Raw genomic sequence first — 24,261 nt, forward strand, 5'->3', positions numbered from 1 at the left:
TAATTTATGAAAAACCATATAGACAGAATTAAAATGTCGATTGTTAAATTGTGATACATTCTTGAGTTCTGTCCCCCTTTGGAAAAAGCAGTAAGGTATTATAAAAAATTTCTCTCTTTTTAAAACTTTGAAACTGTTAGAAGTGAACCTAGCTTACTAGAATTCCATTATGACGACATTGAAATCCTGAAATTTACAATAAGATGTAAATTTGTTTCAATGCCTTTAGAATTTTAAATTCTAAATATTAAAATGTTTTGCTATGGATCAATCAAACTTTTGAAAATTTAAAAACCCTGCCAAAACATAGGATTTTAATGTATTAGATGGTTTAAAATAAACAAAAAGCCTTATGCCCTTGCCCATCTGTGAGCCAAAAATATATTGGCTGCTAGGAAATCACAAATCAGTTAACAAAGGCATCGGAGATTTCTAAAGCAAGGGAAAGCATTCAATTAAGCCAGAAAAGCTTTTCCCCCATCTGATGAGTCTTCTGTGGCTGGTTCACATTGATACTCCACAAAACCTGAGAAGAGAACACCACCCAGTGCCAAATGAGAAATTGTTCTCCGACCTGCTCATTGGCTTCCAAATCTCCTGCTTTGTCTTATGAACAAACAAGCCTGAGGCATCTTTCCTACTTTGGGTTAAATTCAGACTGTTTGTGGTAGATGGTATGTTACCTGTCTCAATTTACTTCTCTCCACATATGATACTTCCAGCTCAGAGTTCTGACTACTTTAGATAACTTAACAGTCATTTATTTTAGAGCAAAAGATATATGTGCCTAGGGAGGAAAGTGGTCTCAAGCTCCCTTATGTTGAACTAGGGAAAGGCAATTCTCTAAGGCAGTTTTAAAAATAGAGTTTGTTGTATGCTTTTTTTGAATATGGAAATGATGCATTTTCATTTGGGAAAATATTGAAAAAGAAAAAAGTAATTATACCCAGAAATGATCGCTGTTATTATTTTTCTTTTACTCTAGTCTTACAAATACATTTAAATTTGTATAAATGTATATATTCTACATAAAAGAAATAAACTTTTTTTATAGTACATTATGAGATCATTCTATGTTATTGGATATTCTCCTAGAGTATTATTTTCATTGGCTAATAATATACACATATACCATAATTTATTTTAATTAACCCCACACTGTTACATATTTTGGTTTTTTTCCTGTTTACTGTTTCAAATCATACTTCAAAAAAATGCACATGCTTGTATATATGTATGAAATTGCAGCCTTTTCATTATAAAAAATACTGATAATCACAGTTTCTTCATCGAGAAATATGGTAAATTTTTAAACTATTTTCAATAGTTAAAAATAGTGCTCAGTTGTCCTCAAGAAATGCTGTACTGCCAATAGTGTAGGAAAGTGGGCATTTTCTTGGTTTTTTTGATTGACATTGTTTACCTTAAGCTTGTTTATTTCAATATTTATCATTTTTGTGCTTTTTTCTAGAGATTACATAAATGTTATTATATTAGTTTTCTGTTACTGCTCTAACAAGTTACCACAGATTTAGTGGCTTTAAAAACCTCCACAAATTTATCATCTTATAGTGTCATCTTATAGTTCAAGACCAGAATTGAAGTGATCTCATGGGGCTAAAATGAAAATCAGTAGAATTCTAGGGGAGAATCAGTTTTCTTGCCTTTCCTATCTTCTAGAGGCTGCCTGCATTCCTTGGCTAGTGGCCCCACTCCATTGTTAAAGCCAGAAAGGACTGGCTGAGTCTTTCTCCTAACACTGTCCCTATGGTTCTGATTCTTCTGCCTCTCTATCCCCCTTTCATGAATCACTGTGATTGTGTTGGCCTACCTGGATAATCCAGAATGATTTCCAGCTGATTAGCAACTTTAGTTCCATCTGCAACCTTAATTCCCTCTTGCCTGTAACATAACACATTCCATTCACCAGCTCTGGGATAGGACGTGGATATTTTAGGGTCATGTTATTCTGCCTACAACCTGTTTCATTTCTTACAAGGAAAAATACAGCATAGCAAAGAACTTTTAATGAATAGGTATACATGCAATTTGAATTCTACATTCATATTACCTAATGCATATATATGTATGTATATGCATGTCATTTTATGTATACAGATGATCCCCAGCTTAGATGGTTCAGCTTGCAATTTTTTGACTTTATGATGGTGCAAACGTGATATGTACTTAGCAGAATCTGTATTCACATTCTGACTTTTGATCTTTTCCTAGGCTAGTGATATATGGTAGGATATAGTATGATCATCATACCATCATGAGAAATGCTGGGCTGGATGAAGCCCAAGCTGGGATTAAGATTGCCAGGAGAAATATCAATAACCTCAGATATGCAGATAACACCACCCTTATGGCAGAAAGCAAAGAACTAAAGAGCGTCTTGATGAAAGTGAAAGAAGAGGGTGAAAAAGTTGGCTTAAAGCTCAACATTCAGAAAACGAAGATCATGGCATCTGGTACCATCACTTCATGGCAAATAGATAGGGAAACAATGGAAACGGTGACAGACTTTATTTTTTTGTGTTCCAAAATCACTGCAGATGGTGACTGCAGCCATGAAATTAAAATTGTGATCAATTTGCTCCTTGGAAGGAAAGTTATGACCAACTTAGACAGCATATTCAAAAGCAGAGACATTACTTTGCCAACAAAGGTCCATCTAGTCAAAGTTATGTTTTCCCAGTAGTCATGTATGGATGTGAGAGTTGGACTATAAAGAAAGCTGAACGCCGAAGAATTGATGCTTTTGAACTGTGGTGTTGGAGAAGACTCTTGAGAATCCTGCAAGGAGATCCAACCAGTCCATCCTAAAGGAGATTAGTCCTGAATATTCACTGGAAGGACTGATGTTGAAGTTGAAACTCCAGTACTTTGGCCACCTGATGTGAAGAACTGACTCATTTGAAAAGACCCTGATGCTGAGAAAGATTTTAGGTGGGAGGAGAAGGGGACAACAGAGGATGAGATGGCTGGATGGTATCACGGACTCAATGGACATGAGTTTGAGTAAACTCCGGGAGTTGGTGATGGACAGGGAAGCCTGGTATGCTGCAGTCAATGGGGTCGCAAGGAGTTGGACACGACTGAGCAACTGAATTAAACGGAACTGATGGTCTGATCACAACGGTAAACAGCTGATTCACTGACAACCATTCTGTTTTTCACTTTCAATACAATATTCAATGGATTACATGAAATGTACAACATTTTATTATAAAATAGGCCTTGCATTAAATGATCTTGCCCAAGTGTAGGCTAATGTAGTGTTCTGAGGACTTTAATATAGGTGAGGCTATACTATGATATTCAGTAAATTAGGCACATTCGATGCATTTTCAACTTACAATATTTTCAATTTATGATGGGCTTATCAGAATATGACCCCATTTTAAATCGAGGAAGATCTGTATATACAGTTCTAGGCAAAATCCTTAAGCTTCCTTCTGGATAATTTCTCCATTAAAATTAGGACTCTGATACCAGCCCTATCAACTTCACTAGACTGCCTATACATTTTGGTAAGCAGCAATGATAGGTGAGCTTACAAAGGAAATCTGGAAAAATCATTATTGGAAAAGAAATTGCTGCATTGGTATATTCCATATTCTAGCACTAAAAAATAATGTTTTGGTTGTATTTTCTTGGCTTTTTTTTCTGTCACTGATGCTCTGAAGCAGCAGTACCCAACCTTTTTGGCACCAGGGACCAGTTTCATGGGAGACAGTCTTTCTACAGATCAGGGGTGGGGATGATTTTGGGATGAATCGAGTATATTACATTTTTTTAATTGGAAAGTAATTATTTTACAATGTTGTATTAGTTTCTGCTGTGCAAAAACACGAACCAGCCATGTGTATGCATATATCCCCTCCCTTGTGAGCCTCCCTTCCACCCTGCCCGACCCCATCCGTCTAGGTCATCACAGGGACCTAAGTGCTATAGCTAAGCTCCCTGTGCTATACGGAGCTAAGCTCCCTGTGCTGTACAGCAGCTTCCTGCTACCTGGTGGGATGAACTGAGAGATTCGCATCAACATATTAATATATACACAACCATGCGCATTATATTTAGCGTGCGCTTTATTCCTAGTATCATTACATCAGCTCCTCCTCAGATCATCAGGCGTTAGATCCAGGCTGCCCTATGGGATCTCAGAGTATTTTCATTATTTTAACATTGCTTCCTGGCAAGGGACAAACCAGTACCTTGAATTTTGCAGTAGCCATTTGAAATGTATTCAAATCCAAAGGTTTAGAATGTATATTGCTTCTTTTGTGACTATTAAAAATAATTGTGTAACTTTCCATGGACAGGATGCACCTCACAGAGATCAGTGATACTGTAGTCTACTGAAATATACCAAGACTGGAACAGAGTGTCAACAAGAACCAGCCCAAATAAAATGAGTATGAGGAGCCTTCCTGTAATAAGGTTTAAAGTGAAGTGATCAGAAATATTTTTTCCTTTAGCATACAGTTGAAAGGAAGGGCAGAAAAAGGGGAAAGCCAATCACCATGTCTCAACTTCATCAAGAAGCACTCCAAAGCGAGAGAGAACAGCCCAGACACAGTTTTAACACCTCTGGCTTTCAGAACACAGTTGGATGTAATGTCAACATCAAGGAACTGACAGAATGAAGCTAACTGGTGTGAGAAAAAAGATCCACCCTGCTTCTTGTGAAGACGCTTCTAAATAACAGTTGTCTAAACCTATTGATAAGCGTGGATGCATTATTAATAAAGCCAGCGGTCTGCCTGGTGCTACTCAGATGGTTCAAGGATTTAGTAGGAAGCATTGCTGTGAAGTTCTGCACAAAATAATGACATTGTCTGTCTTAAATCAAAACAAATGGCTGTCGCAGGCTCTGGGGAGGCTGGGTGGAAGCAGCTGCTTTCCAGAGAAAGGCAGAGGGCCACCACCTGCTGAAGACAGGCGGGCAAGCGGTGGTCCACTGAACATTGACTACTTAATAATTCAAGATAACAGGAACCCCTGGCTCTTCAAACATGGCACTGCCCCTTCATCATGGGCTTTTCTTTCCCCTAATGAGCTCCTTGAAGAATGAGATGCTAAAATGTCTTCCAGCAATTCTCCAAAGACTGGGACTCAGACTGCCATAATGGAAAGTTCTCTGCAACTAAAGGGTCTGATTTCATACTTTCTCTCTCTCTTTCTTTCTCTCTTTTTTTTTCTTCTCCCTCCTTTTTACCCTCTCATATTCCCTTTCTTTCATTGTTTGTATTGAATATTTCTTCCATACTTCCATGGACATCATAAGAATGCCAGGTAAAATACAAAGTCAAAGGAAAGCTTGAGGATCACTTTCTCCATAAGCTTCTGGTGGATTTTAAGTGTTAAAGTGTTAGTTGCTCAATCATCCAACTCTTTGCAACCCCATGGACTGTAGCCCACCAGGCTCCTCTATCCATGGGATTCTCCAGGCAAGAATACTGGAGTGGGTTGCTATTCCCTTCTCCAGGGGATCTTCCTGCCCCAGGGATTGAACCCAGGTCTCCTGCATTGCAGGCAGATTCTTTACCATCTGAACCAATTTGGATGGGACTTCCCTCTGATCCATTAATGGAACAAAGATACCTGGGTGGTCTGATTAGGTTCCTATGAGAATCACTTGGAGAAGATTGTGTGTTCCATGGGGCATTTCTCATACTTGGAGACTTTCATAGCCAATCTTGAAGATGAATCCAACTTTCCTATCACGTCATGCCAAAGGAGAGAAACTCTTGGGCTCAGCAGAATGATTCTAGCCAACTGAACTGCCTGTGTTGTCACATATGAAGCCTGATTCTCATGACTCAAAACAAATCAGAACTGTAAGAGAGAATTTGAGGTTTAACTGGTCACACCAAAGAAAAATATTGGCAAGGTGATATTTTCATTTATTTGTTGAATAACAGTTTCTTAGTTCTTCCCCCACCCACCTTTGTTTAACAAGGATTTATTGGACACTATAATGCATGGAGAAGGAAATGGCAACCCACTCCAGTATTCTTGCCTGGAGAATCCCATGGAGGGAGGAGCCTGGTAGGCTACAGTCCATGGGGTCACAGAGAGTCAGACATGACTGAGCGACTTCACTCACTCACGATGCATGAGGCATGAAACTGGGTTCTGGGAAAACAACAGTGATGAAAGCCAATCTCTGCTCTTATGGGGTTTACACTCTCTTCATGCTGTGCTTTGTCGCTCAGTCATGTCCGACTCTTTGTGACCCCGTGGACTGTAGCCCAGGCTCCTCTGTCCTTTGGGATTCTCCAGGCAAGAATACTGGAGTGGATTGCCATGTCCTTCTCCAGGAGTGTCCCAACCCAGAGAACACCCTCTTTATGGATATACAAATAATAAACTAGTAAAAATATATAAAGGCAGGAATACTGACGGTGTCAAGTGCTTTGGAAGATGTAGCAGAGTTTCATGGAGGGCATAACAGGATTAGGGAAGGAGATTCCTACAGACAAGAGTTGTGAGGACAGTATCACAGAGGAGGTGACATTTTACCCACGTGAGAAGGAACCAGCCATGAAAGAAGTCAGATGACAGACTCTCCATGGAGAAGGAAAGCAGTTGTAAGAATTCTACAGGTCCTACCAGAAAGCCATCATGTTGGGAGCAGAGTGAGTGAACAGGATAAGGTTGAAAATATTTATCCACAAGTACATGTATTACATCATTACAGGATGTGACTTTCCCAATGCTCATTCTTCTCTCATTCCTTAGGAACAAAGTCTTGATTTTTAAAAATAGCAGCATGTCTAAATAAAAGATTACATTTCCTGATCTCTTTTGCTAAGAATGGTTAATGAGGTATAAGCAGAAGATATTAAGAAGTTGGGTAGAATTTCTGGGCAATCTTTTTAAGGGAATTGACTCAGCTAGAAAACATGACCTTTTGACCTTCCTTCCCTTCGTGTCTTTTCTTGCCTGGAATTCAGGAATTAAGCCGGAGATCCAGCAGCCATGTGGGGCCATGTATCAATCTTGAGAATAAAAACTGTGATTAACAATAGTGGAGCACAAACTAGAAGAAGCAGACTTCATGTTAACTAGGGCACCTCCATATTAGCCTCTGAATGCCTAGCCCCATGAAAGAGAAAAATGAACCTCTATTTTACTCCATCCAATTCAATTTATACTGAATTGTTACATGCAACAGAATATAATTCTTTCAGAAACACCACACCTGGTGCCTTAGACTTCACCTTTTGTATTCAAATACTGGTTATTGAAAGAATGAATATGTTTACTAGGAAAGAAGACATTGGTAAGATTTTTTTTTTAAAGAAGTATTTTGAAAAGAATTTTCTCGGTACTAATAATACTCTTGAAAAAGTATTTTCAGAAATGATGCATATATACATTATTTCATCCTTTTATTGTTTAAAATGAGACAACTTGAAAGATCTTACAAGTAGAGAAATGAAAATCCCAAAATGTTCAATGAGCCAGGAGGGACTTTGTCAATTCTAAATCCCTGATCTTTTGAGTTTAACATATTATTACTTGTTATAACTATTTTTTGTGCAGGAATGAAAATAGGTCATCTAGTCATATTTACCTTTTACCAAAATCATTCCCAGAATTAGTTGTATAAAATAGTTTTTAAAAATTAATGGGTTTTCTTGGCTATGTCTTCCTTTTGATATTATTAAGCACCATATACCATCTTAGGACTTACGAACCCATGTTGTAAGTGAGACCTCATCATGTTTATAGTCCTATGAAATATCATGCACAGTAGCAATGACTATTGACAAATTTTTGTCCTCCATTTTTACCCAGAGAAAAGTAAAAATGTAAAGGTGGAAATATAATTGTTCTCCTTAAGTTGCCATTATTTGTCAAATGACATTTGAATTGCTTTACAATTAACCTGCTTATGGTGAAGTGTCAAATAGCAAAGATTTGAGACATTTGAATGAAAATTCTGATAGAGAAAACCATTGACTTTACCAGTTTTGTTTAGTAAGTGGAAACATCCTTTGTCTACTCAGTTATACAATTTATTTGTTGAAAGGAGATGAAGCATAAAATCAATGTTGTTTAAAATTTAGAAAACTCATACTGAGAAAAATACCCCAAACCGTCAGAGGTGTGGTTATGAAGGTGACAAATCTGTGTATAACTATCTTTGATTCAAAGATGTGTCTGTCTGTGTGCTCAGTTTGACTCTCTGCAACCCCATGGACTCCTCTGTCCACAGGATTCTCAAGGCAAGAATACTGGAGTGGGTTGCCATTTCCTTCTCCAGGGGATCTTCCCAACCCAGGGATCAAACCTGGGTCTCCTGCATTGCAGGCAGATTCTTTATGATTTGAACCACCAGGGAAGCCCAAACCAAGATGGGATTAATTCTATAAATAAAGTGATGCTGAAACTCAAGGAGAAAGTAATTATGAATATGGGAATCAAAGAAGGCTTCTGAGATGAGAGGACATTTGATTGGAGTCTTGAAAGACAAAAAAAGGGAATTCCCTGGTGTTCCAGTGGTTAGGACTCTGCACTCTCACTGCCTACCAGAGGCCCACATTCAGTCCCTGGTTGGGGAGCTAAGATTTCAGAAGCCACGTGGTATATGCCCTCCAGAAGAATACAAAGATTAGATTTTGAAAATCTTTAGTTCGCAGACTATGAGGGAGCCATCCAGGCAGAGAGCAGCACATTCGCAGTCTCAGTTCAGTTCAGTTCAGTCGCTCAGTCGTGTCTGACTCTTTGCGACCCCATGAATCGCAGCACGCCAGGCCTCCCTGTCCATCACCAACTCCCGGAGTTCACTGAGACTCACGTCCATCGAGTCAGTGATGCCATCCAGCCATCTCATCCTCTGTCGTCCCCTTCTCCTCCTGCCCCCAATCCCTCCCAGCATCAGAGTCTTTTCCAATGAGTCAACTCTTCCCATGAGATGGCCAAAGGACTGGAGTTTCACCTTTAGCATCATTCCTTCCAAAGAAATCTCAGGGCTGATCTTCTTCAGAATGGACTGGTTGGATCTCCTTGTAGTCCAATGGACTCTCAAGAGTCTTCTCCAACACCACAGTTCAAAAGCATCAATTCTTCGGTGCTCAGCTTTCTTCACAGTCCAACTCTCACATCCATACATGACCACTGGAAAAACATAGCCTTGACTAGATGGACCTTTGTTGGCAAAGTAATGTCTCTGCTTTTGAATATGCTATCTAGGTTGGTCATAACTTTCCTTCCAAGGAGTAAGCGTCTTTTAAGTTCATGGCTGCAGTCACCATCTGCAGTGATTTTGGAGCCCCAAAATATAAAGTCAGCCAGTGTTTCCACTGTTTCCCCATCTATTTGCCATGAAGTGATGGGACCAGATGCCATGATCTTCGTTTTCTGAATGTTGAACTTTAAGCCAGTTTTTCACTCTCCTCTTTCACTTTCATCAAGAGGCTTTTTAGTTCCTCTTCACTTTCTACCATAAGGGTGGTGTCATCTGCATATCTGAGGTTATTGATATTTCTCCTGGCAATCTTGATTCCAGCTTGTGCTTCTTCCAGCCCAGCGTTTCTCATGATGTACTCTGCATAGAAGTTAAATAAGCAGGGTGACAATATACAGCCTTGATGTACTCCTTTTCCTATTTGGAACCAGTCTGTTGTTCCATGTCCAGTTCTAACTGTTGCTTCCTGACCTGCATACAAATTTCTCAAGAGGCAGGTCAGGTGGTCTGGTATTCCCATCTCTTGAAGAATTTTCCACAGTTTATTGTGATCCACACAGTCAAAGGCTTTGGCATAGTCAATAAAGCAGAAATAGATGTTTTTCTGGAACTCTCTTGCTTTTTCTATGATCCAGTGGATGCTGGCAATTTGATCTCTGGTTCCTCTGCCTTTTCTAAATCCAGCTTGAACATCTGGAAGTTCACAGTTCACATATTGCTGAAGCCTGGCTTGGAGAATTTTGAACATTACTTTACTAGCGTGTGAGATGAGTGCAATTGTGCGGTAGTTTGAGCATTCTTTGGCATTGCCTTTCTTTTGGATTGGAATGAAAACTGACCTTTTCCAGTCCTGTGGCCACTGCTGCATTTTCCAAATTTGCTGGCATATTGAGTGCAGCACTTTCACAGCATCATCTTTCAGGATTTGAAATAGTTCAACTGGAATGCCATCACCTCCACTAGCTTTGTTCATAGGGATGCTTCCTAAGGCCTACTTGACTTCACATTCCAGAATGTTTGGCTCTAGGTGAGTGATGGGTCATGAAGGTCTTTTTTGTACAGTTCTTCTGTGTATTCTTGCCACTTCTTCTTAATATCTTCTGCTTCTGTTAGGTCCATACCATTTCTGTCCTTTATCGAGCCCATCTTTGCATGAATGTTCCCTTGGTATCTCTGATGTTCTTGAAGAGATCTCTAGTCTTTCCCATTCTGTTGTTTTCCTCTATTTCTTTGCATTGATCTCTGAGGAAGGCTTTCTTATCTCTTCTTGCTATTCTTTGGAATTCTGCATTCAGATGTTTATATCTTTCCTTTTCTCCTTTGCTTTTCTCTTCTCTTTTTTTCACAGCTATTTGTAAGGCCTCTTCAGAGTCTGGTGAGGTGCAAGTATTTGGTAAATTTGGGAGAAGAGGAAAGGTTCGATTCTTGGAGGCAGGAGATGGGTGAGTAGACATGGTTTGGGGCTTAGTGTGGCACCCTACTCCAGTACTCTTGCCCAGAAAATCCCATGGACGGAGGAGCCTGGTAGGCTACAGTGGGGTCGCTAAGAGTCGGACACGACTGAGCGACTTCACTTTCACTTTTCACTTTCATGCATTGGAGGAGGAAATGGCAATCCACTCCAGTGTCCTTGCCTGGAGAATCCCAGGGATGGGGGAGCCTGGTGGGCTGCCGTCTATGGGGTCACACAGAGTCGGACACGACTGAAGTGACTTAGCAGCAGCAGCAGCAGCAGTGACTTTTCTTCTTGAGAACCACACATTATGAAGGATACAGAAATGGGAAAACCTCACTCAACTACCTGAGGGACAATTAAAGCAGGAATAATGAAAAGGGAAATAGGGTGCTGGGCAAGAGAACAGCCCTGTTCAGGCAGGCAGCCACAGGCACTTCCAGTAACAGTGAAACTGGCATGAAAGGAACAAGCCATAGATTATTTGGGAAGGATCGTTTAGGCAGAGAGGGCAGAGCACAGTATTTTTAAGAGATTGAAAGTGTGTTGAGAGTTGTTGAGAGTTGACGGGGGAGTGGCAGGCAGTAAGGTTGGAGGCATGTGTAAGAATCAGATCACAGCCATGTAAGGAACCTGGGATTCACTCTGAGTGCACAGGGAAACCATGGGAAGGACTTATTCCTGGAGATGGAAGGGTTTAGTTTATTATTTACAAGGTCATTAACTGATTAATGAAGAATAGATTGGAGAGGGAGCAGAAAGCCATTGCAGGAATCTGAGTGAGCCATGACCATGGTTTAGACTGAGGGATGGCTGTGAATATGAGATGCTTGGGAGGTAGTCAGGTGTTAGTCGTTCAGTTGTGTCTGATTCCTTGCAACCCTGTGGACTGTAGCATACCAGGTTCCTCTGTCTATGCAATTCTCCAGGCAAGAATATTGGAGTGAATATGCATTTCCTACTCCAGGGGATCTTCCTGACCCAGGAATTGAACCCGGTCTCCTGCATTGCAGGCAGAATCAAGTATGACTCCCTTAAAGCCTTGGAACTAAAGTTATAATGAAATTCTTCAAGTCATCAAATTCAGGAAGAGGTTTTTAAAGAAGCTGAGAATTCCCTAGTATTTTCAAGATTCCCATTCTACTTAGAAATTATAGAACAATAAACAAAGATAGGGACTCTGATGTTATAAAAGTCAGACCTACTTAAATCATAGTCTCCCTTCAAGGGACCCACAATTGTTTTTAATGAATTAATTTCACTAAAATCTAAAAGTGAATGTCCTAAAATAAGCATAGTACTTTGTGGTAGTTGTATTAATTTTTGGTTTCTCTTGCCACAGTGTTGAATGTCTTCTTTAGCCAGTTACATTTTCTTGTTTATTCTGACAATTTATAGCTTAATCTCTTTTTTTTTCTGATGCTAATGATGAAATATTTATCTCCTGTGATGGTGGACAGATTCAGTTGAATAACTGAATATTTCAAAACTAATTTCAAGCATCTAATTATTTTCCTACCAAGACTTTGGCTGGTTTGTTATAAAGAGTGAAGAAAAAGGATTTATCGCCCTTCCCAGTTTTGTACTTGATTTGGTGGAATGAAGTTCTGAGCAAATCCAAAAAGAGTAGGAAAGGAGCCGTATTGTGTGAGTGCCGTGACTTTACCTGTGTAACTGCTTTTTGGCTAAAACCGATCTTTCGATAGTCTACCTGTTACAATCTCAGGCATGCACAGGTTTTTAAACATCTGAAAAGCCACATATCTTTTTGTTCTCAAATTTCAAAATAAAAGTTTTCAGAGCTCAGGTAAATGAGAAGGTCAGTAATGTTTTTCTTGATTACCGCTGTTCCACCATCTAGAAAGAAGAATTTCTTTTGAAAGATGTATTTTTAAGTGTCTTTCAAAGAAGTTTGGATGTGGGCTCCTGGTGGTGCCCAGGAAGTGAAATGAACCATAAATGAGACACATCAAAAGTAACTTACAAAGAAATTTTTTAATATTAAAGTGATGAATCAGAGCTCAAATTAACAAGTAAAGGAGTCCGCCTATATAATGAAAATCTTTTTCCAACATAACACTTCATTATAAAGGGAGTTTTTCTATAATAGAAGCAAGTGTAATTACATTTTTATATATAATTAGGACATTATTATCATTTCACCATATCAAAGTTCATTATAAGACATCTCCGATACATTTTTCATAGAGCAAAAATAAAAAGAGAACAGGAGTCCTTCAATTAGACTCATATAAGGACATCCACAGAGACTGAGAGAAGCTGATCAAACAGCTTACTTAGCCCAAAAGGGACCAGGTAGAACCCACGTTGCTTTTATGACACAGAAGTTGCTTTTTTTGTATCCCATATAATTTCTAATTATGGTTTTTTACCCTGTTCGTATTCAACCATGAGAAATTAAAGGTGCAACGTTCCCAGCTGGAATCCAACTTTCCCCAATATTTCAAACTCTGCATCACGGCTCCCTGGTGTTTACTGGGCTGTGTGGAATTCTTACTCTGCCCAATGCAAACACCTGTCAAGCAGGAGGCAAGCTACAAACTGTTCTGTTTCACCAGTTTTATGAAGATGAAAAAGGTTCCCTTCTTCCCTTGCCCCCATCACCTTGCAATATTTTTGGAAGATAATTAACGTAGCTTCTAAAAAAATTAAAAAGTTACATATTTTTAGAACAGATCATCTCTAGCTGAGTGTGAAAAATGTGTCATGAGTCAGGATTTATAAATGTGAGAGCAAATAAATTTTGACTTGTAAAAGTAGCATATTAACATGTCCCAAGTTAGTTAACACAAAATGCATCTTTTATACATGAGTTTACAGCAAATGTTGCTTTTGGTGCAGATGAAATGATGAAGATAGCATGATCTGAGGAACTGACTCTTAGTACTGCAGCCTCAGAATTTCAGCTTTTTGTCTTACTTAAAGGCCACTCACTAAGCAATGCCGCCATGAATTTATCATTTATGTTCAGCTTGGTTTTAAGATGTTTAGCCTCTTCTCTATATGCAGAATGTGTGGGATGAGCCAGAGAAAGATTTATCTCTGTCCCTCGTGACTTGAACATAGGAAGGTCAGCACTGAGTGGTCAAGGGCGTCCACTTTGCACAGACAGGGAAACTGAAGTATACAAATTGCTGTTCCTGCTCCTAGAACTGGCTTTCCTGTCTCCATGTCCAGGGACCTCTCTGTTCCACCACATTCCAGCAGCACTTGTCACATTTCTCTACAGTTCTCACAGTTTCATAGATTTTTAAAAAATCAATTTGTTATTTCTTCTGTACTAAATAACAGTTTTTGAGTGTTTGTTTGTTGCTGCACCACAAGGCATGTAGGATCTTTAGTTCCCCAGCCAGGGTTGGAACCTGCATCTCCTGCATTGGAAATGAGGCATCTTAAATGCTGAACCACCAGGGGAGTCCTAATATATTTTTATTTTAGAGATCTTGTGTGTGTATATGTGTGTTTATGGTATACCATTGCAAACTTCTCACCCTTTTTTTTAAGATAACAATTTGGTATCAATTAATATGTATAAACTAACAAAAGACATGTATGCTATCTCTCAAACTAATGATTCAGAAGATATTTCAAGGATGCCAGATTTATAATTCTGAATACCAATTTTTATTATTACTGTTAAACTATTAACAGAAATATCACAATTAATTGGACTTGCTGATGAACAGGATTTAAATAAATAGACGAATTATACATGACGGTTTTACCTGGGCTTTATTGATCACTTCATTCTGTGTTTTTGATTCTTCTGGGTGCATATTACTTTGTATAAAATTCCCATAGACCACATATCAAAATGTTAAAGAAGACTACAAATAAACTTGTCATTTATGGCAGAGATGAATTTGAAATAATGCCTTTATTATAAACCTAAGCACATCCCTTCTTAAATGGTAACTCACAGATCTCACAACTGTGAGTAACTCGTTTGACCAGTCACTTATACAGCTATAAGTACAGTTAGTCAGACATAGCGAATCCTGTTAGGAATTAACTTGTCTCCCTAATTTCTTAACTCAGATGTAGTGATCAATAACTTCTCAGGATACTCACAGTCCTGCCTGTAATCCTGACGTGTATACAGTTCTGTCATCATTGTCTGACAGATTAAATCTTTATCAAAAGTAGCAACCAGTCTTTCTGTACTCAGATAGACCATCTGATTATTCCTTTTGAATGTTTATGAAATTTGGTTCTAAATATTAGAATTTTCTATGAGAAATTATTTCTTAGAACCAGATGCCTTCTTCTTTCTCCATCCTAACCAAATTCTAAATGTTCAGATTATAAAAGAATTAAGATGACAGTCTCTATGTAACAGTCTTAATATAATGGGGAAAATCTGTTTAAATACTTTCTTATTCCTTGCCTCATAAATTTAAAAATCTCAACATTAGCATAGAGATATGTCACATTTCCCTCCAAATAACCTAAAAAATATCATATTTCTGGCACATTATTTAAATATGACAAGTTAAATGTCTACCTCCTTTTTAGCTAAAGCAATAAATATATATTAAAATAAATATAATATTAAAATAGCTAAACCATAGTCCGTTGAGAACAATCAACAGAAGAGTGTGTAAATCAATTATTGGATTCATTTTATTAAATTTTTATCATATTATCAAACCATGGAGCTACTCCCTTATCTCATAATAAATAAATGCTTTGACAGAAAATGACAAAGTTTCTGTTGTGGGCAGCATTGTCATCCAGCTGTGTGTCTGTGCCTGACAGCCTAAGTTTTGAGGCTGTCTCTTATGAATTCAGCCTGCCAGTGAGGTGCCTTTGCACAAATTTGTGTGCATTCACTTGTAATTTGGTTTTGCATGCTCTGATTTTTTTTTAAGGTTCACACGCATTTGTTTATATATGATTCTTCCATTTGACTTTAGGCCTTTTGAGGAAAAGGAACTATATTTGCTATTTGATTTATACTTTTCCATGGTGCCTGGTAATGAGCTCTGCCCATCACAAATCTTTAGTAAACATTATTGAATCATTTTCTAACTGCTGATCACTGTTACATGATGGGTTTTTGTTTGTTTCTTTTACTTTAGTTCTAATGGTACTGCTGTCTCCCAAATCAGCTGAAAACTTTCCTTTTCAGAACATCTGCATTTTAAATATAGCAGTGGATACATGTCGATCCCAAACTGTATAGCACAGGGAATTCTGCTCAATGCTATGTGGCAGCCTGGATGGAAGGGAAGTTTGGGGGGAAATGGTTACCCATATATTTAAGGCTGAATCCCTTTGCTATACACCTGAAACTATCACATTGTTAATTGGCTGTACTCTAATTTAAAATAAAAAGTTTAAAAAGTTAAAATGAAAAATGTCATATATATTTCACTCTCTAAAAATATGTTTATAAGAGATAATATTTTTAAAAAATTTTAGTGCTAATAAACTTACAGTTATACATATTAAAAAAAAAAAAGAACATGTGAATGCTGGTGGGAAAACTGGGACTGAAGGACTGTAATGTACTATAATGCCCCCACTGCATTTGTGATAAATTCTAAGGTTTCAGAAGTCTTTCTAAGGAAATGTCAAGTAGGTGCTTCTTATTTACAGCAGATGCATCTTTTCACGAATCAAAGGCAGTATAGGTTTCCCACTTTGCTTTTGGAATGCGGGGCTGGATGAAGCACTCTTTTAACCTATCAAAGGACTGATCCTGCGTTCAGAGTCTAAAGTTATGTGGATTCATATTTAATTATGTTGGCCAATTATTTTGCTACACTCACAGGATGGGGAGGGATGGTGACATAGAAGAGAATTCCCAAACCACACAAACTATTGCTATTCCTCCCTGCCGTCACTGCCATAGTATCTCCATATTCCTGTACCTTTTCTCTTCTTTAAAATGAAACTTTCATCTGTGGAAAGAATAGCATTAACATAAAGTGCAACAGAAGGAAGCTGCATTTGGCATAGAGCAATGTGCTGGAAAGGCTTGCAGTTTAGAAATGCAGTTTTTGCTTCTTCAGAAAGAAAAATTCTTCATCTCATTATGTTTACAAATGTAACACTCTAAATATGTTTTTTACAGCGTTAACTCAAAATTGGACTGATCTAGTATACTTGGAAATGGGAACTCTGTTGTTTTTATTCTTTGGCTCCTTGAGGTTACTATTACTTAGTATTTTTCTCAAAGAATGTGTGTATTATATTTGTATTTCTTTCTAAGTAGTGGGTATCATTGGGACAGCATTCAGATGAAATGAAAAAGGTACTTTGTGAAACTTAATGAAGTCACCAATTCTCAAGTCAATATGTTACTTTCTTGTGCAAGAAACTAGAAATTTTATGAAGGATAAATATAAGTATCTAGATCTATTCCCTTTTTAAATTTCTGGCCCTAGATAAGGGGCCATTCATAAAAGGCCAGAATGATTTTGTTTTAAGGGTTTGTTTGTGGCTTCATGTTTAAGATAGAGTAAATCCTGTTATAATACTCCAAGTCAACATCTAACTATATTTCTCCTCTAGAAAATTAGGTAAACAACAGTAAAGTATCACTCACAGGGCCGACCTTTAATTTGACTGTACAACCAAAGAAACAGACTTAAAATGTTTTTTCTTCTTTGAGATTTGTTTTGAAAGAGCTCACTCCTCAACTCTGCACCAAGGCATATGCGTTTTGCAGCCATCAAGTTCTCTGTTCATTCATGCCTGTGTTCATGCCTGTGTACATTTTTTCATTCGGAGAGTTGCTTAAGGATTTACCACAATGCTAATAGCTCCTCTCATGGAGCCCCCAGCCTGGCAGTAAAGCTCACTAGACAAGCAGAAACATGAGGTTAATGCTTTCCACATTTCAGAAGCAGTGTTTGCTGGCTTTTCCTGCATCCTCCTCCAGGAGAGTTGCTTTGCCTGGGAGACTTGCCGTAGGGTTGAAACACCATAGCAGCAGTGATTCTGGTGGGCAGAACCTCCTCTCCAAGAAAAAATGCAGTTCTGACTCCAGTGTTGTGAGCTGCATCTCAAGGGCAGCTTGGACAGCTGTCATGGCCAGCTCATCTCTTGTCTTTTTCTGACCTCTTCTGACCTCATTTCATCCATAAGTAATGTCTGAAGTTTCATACCATGGCTGGTGCTCTGGCTTCAATAATGTAATTATTAGGGTCCCACAGTCGACCAGTTGGCCAGATGAGCATAGAGCACATCTCTCCCAGATGCCCTTGGCGCCTGACAGATGGCAGTGTCAATCGTGTTTAAAGACCTTGTGTGCTTCGGTTTCCTTTTAGGTCCCTTTAAAGCTGTACCAGCCAAGTTGAGTGTGAGAGAGAGAAGGTCCAAACATCAGGGCTGAAATGAAGCTCAGAAACCATTGAGGGAAAAAAAAATAGGGGGAAAGATACTTTGAAAGGACAGGATAGAGACTGGGGAGGAGGGCATAGATATGATTGGGTGTTTGTCTGTGAAACTGGTCCCAGCAATACCCTTTTCCATTCATTCTAGTCATCTTAACTCGAGTCCAGGATCCCATTCTCCCATCCAGCTCTTAGGTATGATATAGAAAAAAGTCCCCCTCAAGACAGACACAACTTCTCGATTTCACTTGCCCCTTGGCAAAGTGTCCTGGTGCGGTGCCCGACCTACCCAACAGTCCCTGTCAGCCACACCCACCTAGTGTTTCTTTAGTAACATCGGCAGAAGGCAACGAATCTCTTCTCATATCATCACTCGTCCAAAAAGCCCAGGCCTGGATAGTCATTTCTTGAAGCGCATCTTCCATGTAACCACATATTCCTGCTCTGTGTGTGTCACATGAGAAGCCAAGAAATCAACATTCCAGGTGACCACCTAAATAACATACACTTAGTTTTATTTCTGCAAAGAGATGGAGGTTCATTTCCAAAAAGCACCGGAGGGTAGCATTTTTTATCTGTTTACAATAAATTGACTACTACTTCCCTTCTCTCAAAATTAAAAAAGTAAATACATTTTGCAATCCAGCAACTACTTTAAGCAAACAGTGCTTTCTTTCTTTTCTTTTTCTTTTTTTTTTTTTTTACAGCCTGGGGCAGGGAGGTGTTGCATTCAGTTTTGTCACTCATTTTGAGTCATTCATTCAGGAACACAACACGAAGATTGTGTTCTCTTCAGTGCTGTATTTGGATGCTGTCTGAGGCAACGGAGGAGGGAAGGCATAACTGCCATCTGTGTTCACAGAGCTCACAGTGGAAGAGGGAAGACGAATGAGCTTCCTCCATGTATCTTATTAGATTTGTATGCACTGAGTGCCATTTACCTGGAAAGGAGCTTGGAACTCCCAGCAAGTTCCCTTGGAACTGCAAGATAGCTGTGAGATCATCCAGGGGGGACAGGGGACAAGGTGGTCACGGATAGACATTTTCAGCTGGTGCTCAGCTCTGCTCTTCCAAGTTTCTCCATAGTGTATTTTGAATCCAGCCTCTTTTCTTCAGCTGACTGTGGTCATCACAGTCTGGAGAATCACACATGTCCCTGACAGTCTCTTCTAGAGGGGCCATGTCCTTCCTTTCAGCCGTTAATTATCACAAAAAAGACATCAGATTGTGTCACTCTTTTCCTTTGGCAAAGCTTTCTGTTGCCTTTCTGTTGCCTGTGGTGTAAATTCTAAAAACCTTAGCTCAGTGTAGGAGGCCTGGTAGAGCCTGATTCAATGACTAACCTTAGGGCCCATCATGCTGTTCCCCTGGCTCAGCCTCCCCCAAATACAGCCTAAGCTCCAGCCATGCTGCCGTCCTGCTCATCCGTGACTCCAGGTCTCAACCCCTGCTTCTCCTTCTCGTCTGTCCAGCTGGTACATTTCTCTTCACACATGAAAGATGCAGAACTCAGATGCAATCCTGCCCCATTTGGCCTGGCAGACTGCTCTTCCTTCCCGGGAGAACCACGGCATTTCTTCATTCCTTCAAAAGATGATAGTGCAGCTTTTCTGCTTCCACTGGACCATGAGTTCCTTGAGGGAAGGGGTTGTGTCTCACCCAACCTTATATCCTGGGGACCTAGCAAGATCCCCAGCCCAGAGTGGCATCCTGACCAATCCTCCTTAAATGGACAGATACATGAAAGAGAAATTGACTGTACCTTCTCCAAGGCCTTATGTCATCAATGCCCTCCTTTTATTCATTGTTTAAGAGAGCTCAATTTTGCATTGAGTCATTCCATGGATGTTTCCAGAGTGAGTGTGTGACCACCTCTGGCACACACCTCATTCAACATCAGGCTACAGAGGCATTGAATATAGCTACAAAAAGTCAAGTTCAGAATATGAGCAGATTACTTCTTGAGCCCAGAACTTCTGTCCCTGATTCTCTCAGCTCCCGCATTATTAGCATCTGGGTCAGATCCCTGTGTACGGAGCCGCTGACAGTCTCTATTTTCTTTATTATTATTTTCCTCTGGCTTCGCAGAAGCGCAGCCGTGCTGTTTGGCTGCTTGTGGTTCTGTGATGCCAAGATGTTTTAGAACAATGTTGTGATGCCTGGTCCACACCTACTACCACTGAGACAAGCCCAGAAGTTAAATTATGAAGCAAACGTAAGCTTTGAAGAAATTTTTATTTAATCTGTATTCCCCTGTTTCATCTGCACATCCATCCAGCACAATCTGCATCATTATTAGCCACATCAACTTGCTTAAAAAAAAAAAAAGAGAGAGTAAAAAGTAAGACATCTGTGTTATAGCATTAATATATTCAAAGGTTTTTACTTTCATCTTGCAGGCATTAACAGTGTGTAAATGCAATGTAAGCGCAACCTACAACAGCACGAAGTTAGCAGAAGGAAAATGGACTCAGGAGCCTAGCAAAAGAAGGGAGCCTACAAAAAAAAGCAAACAAGGGAAAAATAAAAGGTATGTTTGTGTGGAGGGGACAACCAGGTTAGGGATGATGTAAAAAGCAGAGTTTTATCAAGAAATCAAGTATTTTGCCTATTGCTCTCGCAGAGCCTTCTAATTGCCAGCACAATTTCTAAGGCACTCAGGCAACCCTCAAGCAGTGTGCTGAAGGTGTGTTTGTGCGGCTATGCCCTCTGGCTTGGCTGCCAGCCTATTTCCTTAGATCAGAGCCAGAAGGCAGACTGTTTTCGAATACCGATCACCTCACCCGGACCTAATCCTTTGAGTTCTCTTTGGCATCTATTCCTTCTGCCAGTTTCCTCTTCTGTTCCTCTCTTTTCTTCTGAAGTTGACAACAAAGACATCCTCAGGGTCCTCCTTGATGTAAGACCACTCTTGATGTTATTACAGTGTGGTTTTTCTTTTTTTTTTTTTGTAACCTAAAGTTGTGCTACTTTTATATTCAGCTAGCACAATATTTGCACACCAGAAGATAAAGAAAATGTGAATATGTTATCCAGAGTGATCGTTCCTTTTTAATTTGTGCCCCTCAGTGTTTTTTTGATGTAAACCCCTTTCCTTTCCCTGTCCCTCATCTCCATACCTGATCAAGAACCCGAAGGTCTCTCTTTAGAGACGAGGTTACTTCTATACCTTAAATTGGCCTGACCTGCCAGTTTTAATTTTAAAAATATGGCTGTATGCGATATGGATGAATATGGAATTTCTATGAAGCACAAAACTTTTGAACAGTTCCTGTCCTCTGTGATAGTGGGTTTTTAAAGGGAAATCTCCAAAGAGCTAATTAGTAGACAAGTAGAGCTCAGGCTGAACAAAGCTGAAAAGATAGCAGATAACTAAAAGGACCTGGCCATAGCTGACAAAAATCAAAGCCCTGACAGAGAGCTGGCGGTAACCTTGGGCTGCTAACTGACAGAGACAATAAAAAAAAAAACAAAACCCTCTGAACCTGGCGGAGAGTGACAGCCCCACTAGAGATTCTCGGAAGAGCACAGGACCTCCACCACAAGGAAGTAGGAATCTTCCAGCAGTCAGAACCCAAGGCTCTTGCTGCCCATCTCAACTCCAAAAGATGTGAACTGGCTCCGTTCTGGCCGCCCCTAATGGAGGAGACAGAGAGAGGAGGCCCAGGAGCTTTTTAAAGTTGCTCAACAAGTTTCAGGCTGGCCTTGAACTTGAGGGTGGAGTCATGGGAAGGAAGAATGGGGTGGGGGGCAGCCTGAAATGGAGAAAGAGCCCCCCCCCCCACCGCCCCCTGGTTGTTGCCTGGGGCTCAGGCGGATGAGCCGTGAATAAGGGCTGAGGGGAAGCGGTGGCTGGGAAAAGCCAGTTCAGGCCAGGACTTAATGAGCCCAACAACCAAGGAAATCCAGTCAGAAATACAATGAATGACTCTTGAAAGAAACTTAAGTCATGCCAAGGAAAAAAAGTGGGGATCAAGGACAAAAGTCATGGCAAGGGCAAGAGTCCTTCTGTGTTAGAACACAGAATTTATAAGAAGGGTGTGGAGCAGACAGCTGCAATTTCAAACCCCTGGAAGTGAGAAATAACAAAAATGATGATCTTTTTAAAACCCTCTTTAGTTCTTTAAGAAGAGAGAGGAAGCTCTGATAGGTTTGTTAGTTTTTAGGCACTAATGAGCCCGCTTCTAAATTTCCAAGGATGTGAAGGGTGGTAAGAAAGGATGCATCGGTTAACTGAGTGATCTGAAAATATCTCTCTGCATTCATGAGATTCCACGGTGTATTTCTGGGCATACAAATAATTTCTATTTAGGGAAGAAGCCAAGCCCTAACAAAGTGCTACAGCTACGAGGAGGGAGAAAACTTGAAAGCAAGCGCTTAAAAAGCATTCTGCTTTGAAACCCAAATGCTAATAACATACAATAGGTGATTTTCATTATCCCTAAAGAAGGTCTTAGTTCCAGACAAGGTCTTCCGGTTCTGTATTTATTCCTTTCTGAGATACTGAACTCTGAATCCGTTGCAGCCCTTGAAGACACGACCAGTGTTTGCAAACCCCAGGGACCTCATCTCAGAGGAAACAAGCAGACCAGGTGAAAGCTTTAGAAGGATAAACCCAAGGGATGTTTTTAAAAGACAGGCGTGTATTAAAAAAAAAAAAAAAGCCATATAAAAATGCTTACATTCAGGGAAAATGCGTCTCAGTTATCTTGTTCAGACTCCAGTGTCTGCCATCATATACTTCAAAATGTTTATCATATTGATATAATTATATTTTTATGGTAAATATGATTATATATGTACCATTCATCTTAAGCATCTCTTTGAATCCTCCCTAAACTGCAGTCGTATTTCCACGAAGAATACACTGGACGACTTAAGAAGCTTGGCTTGGCTTGGCTCAGAATGAGTCTGATCTCAGACATTTGTTGGAATCTGAGCAATACTGACAGATAACTGAGAAAGGTCTCCCTGAGTCAAGCAAATATTTGAAGACTTGGCTCATGGAAAATCTGCCCTGTATTAAACTTGGAGTAAAGAGGAATTTTTCTCTTTTGATTTGGGTTTGAGATTCAACATCAAGTTTGAAAAAATAAATGTATAGCAGAACACGGTGTTTTTTAAAATGGATCTGCTCCTATTTAGAGGTGAGAGCATAATCTATAAAACAAGCTTTTAAAAAATAATTTATAAAAACAAGGCAAGTAACTTAGAAGCTATTATAAAGCACAGCCTGGCAAAATGGGTTTTGTGGTCTCCTTAACTCATACCTGCAAGAAAAGTTGAGGGTTCTCTGTTTCATATTTAATAATTTAGGCATGATGGAACATGTAGTGAGTTATTTTCTCTAGGAATGGAAATAGATTTTCGGTGAGCCATTGTTAGGGCTAAGCCAAACCACTTCATCCCAGACCATAGCACATATTTGAGGTGTCTGCAGGATTCAGAATAAATATAGGGAGAATCTAAAGGATTTTGCTCTGTGGCTGTACAGATGAGGTTCCCAAGGCCCAGATGGGTTAGGAAACTGAAGCCACGTGTTAAGCTGCACAGTGCCTAAGCAGAAGTAGCATGCAGGCCTGATTCTCTTCACTATTTCATCATTGAGACACATGAACTATACTGCTTTAGTCCCATCTAGCTTATTGATCTGCTTTGATATTAATCAATTACTGCTTTTCAAAAGATTATAGATAAAATAAACTGTCCAAATGTAAAGGCCTTAATGACCATCTCAAGGTAGTGTTATCTTACTGCTGAAATCCACCTCCTACCTTTCTCTCCTGAAAGCACCTCTCTTGCCCTCTTAGTCTGCCTGGGCTGCTGTAACAAAATGTCAACAGTGTGGGTGGCTTAAACAGCAGACCTTTATTTCTCAGTTCTGAGGTCTGGAAATTCTCCAGTGCAGGGTGCCAGCATGGTCAGGTTCTTGGCGAGGGCTTCCTGGCTGCTGTCCTGCAGTGGCCTCACATGGGGGACAGAGCACAAGCTTTCTGGTCTCTTCTTATAAGGATACTCATTCCATTAGGAGGGTTCTTTGCTCATGACCTCAGCCAATGCTAATCACCTCCCAAAGGCCCTGCTTCCAAATACCATTACACTGGGGATTAGGGTTTTACCATGAATTTGGGGGAGGACACAAACATACAGTTCATAACACTTGCTATTGTTTGTGGTTCTTGTTTTTATTTGTCTTCCTAAGGTGTGTCCATTTGAGAAAACACATCAGTTATTGA

General features: G+C 39.7%; 1 long non-coding RNA gene across 1 annotated transcript in view; it reads left to right on the plus strand.

Annotated features, from left to right (window-relative positions):
* The window catches only part of LOC101906544 (uncharacterized), a 69,253-nt gene extending 46,401 nt beyond the window's left edge, over positions 1-22,852 (plus strand). Inside the window, exon 4 of the long non-coding RNA XR_238035.5 lies at positions 20,425-22,852. This is a non-coding gene — a long non-coding RNA (uncharacterized lncRNA). The remainder of the gene's footprint in view (positions 1-20,424) is intronic.
* The last annotated feature ends 1,409 nt before the right edge of the window (positions 22,853-24,261 follow it).

Source organism: Bos taurus, chromosome 17, assembly GCF_002263795.3.
Source record: "Bos taurus isolate L1 Dominette 01449 registration number 42190680 breed Hereford chromosome 17, ARS-UCD2.0, whole genome shotgun sequence".
Classification (NCBI taxonomy): Eukaryota; Metazoa; Chordata; class Mammalia; order Artiodactyla; family Bovidae; genus Bos; species Bos taurus.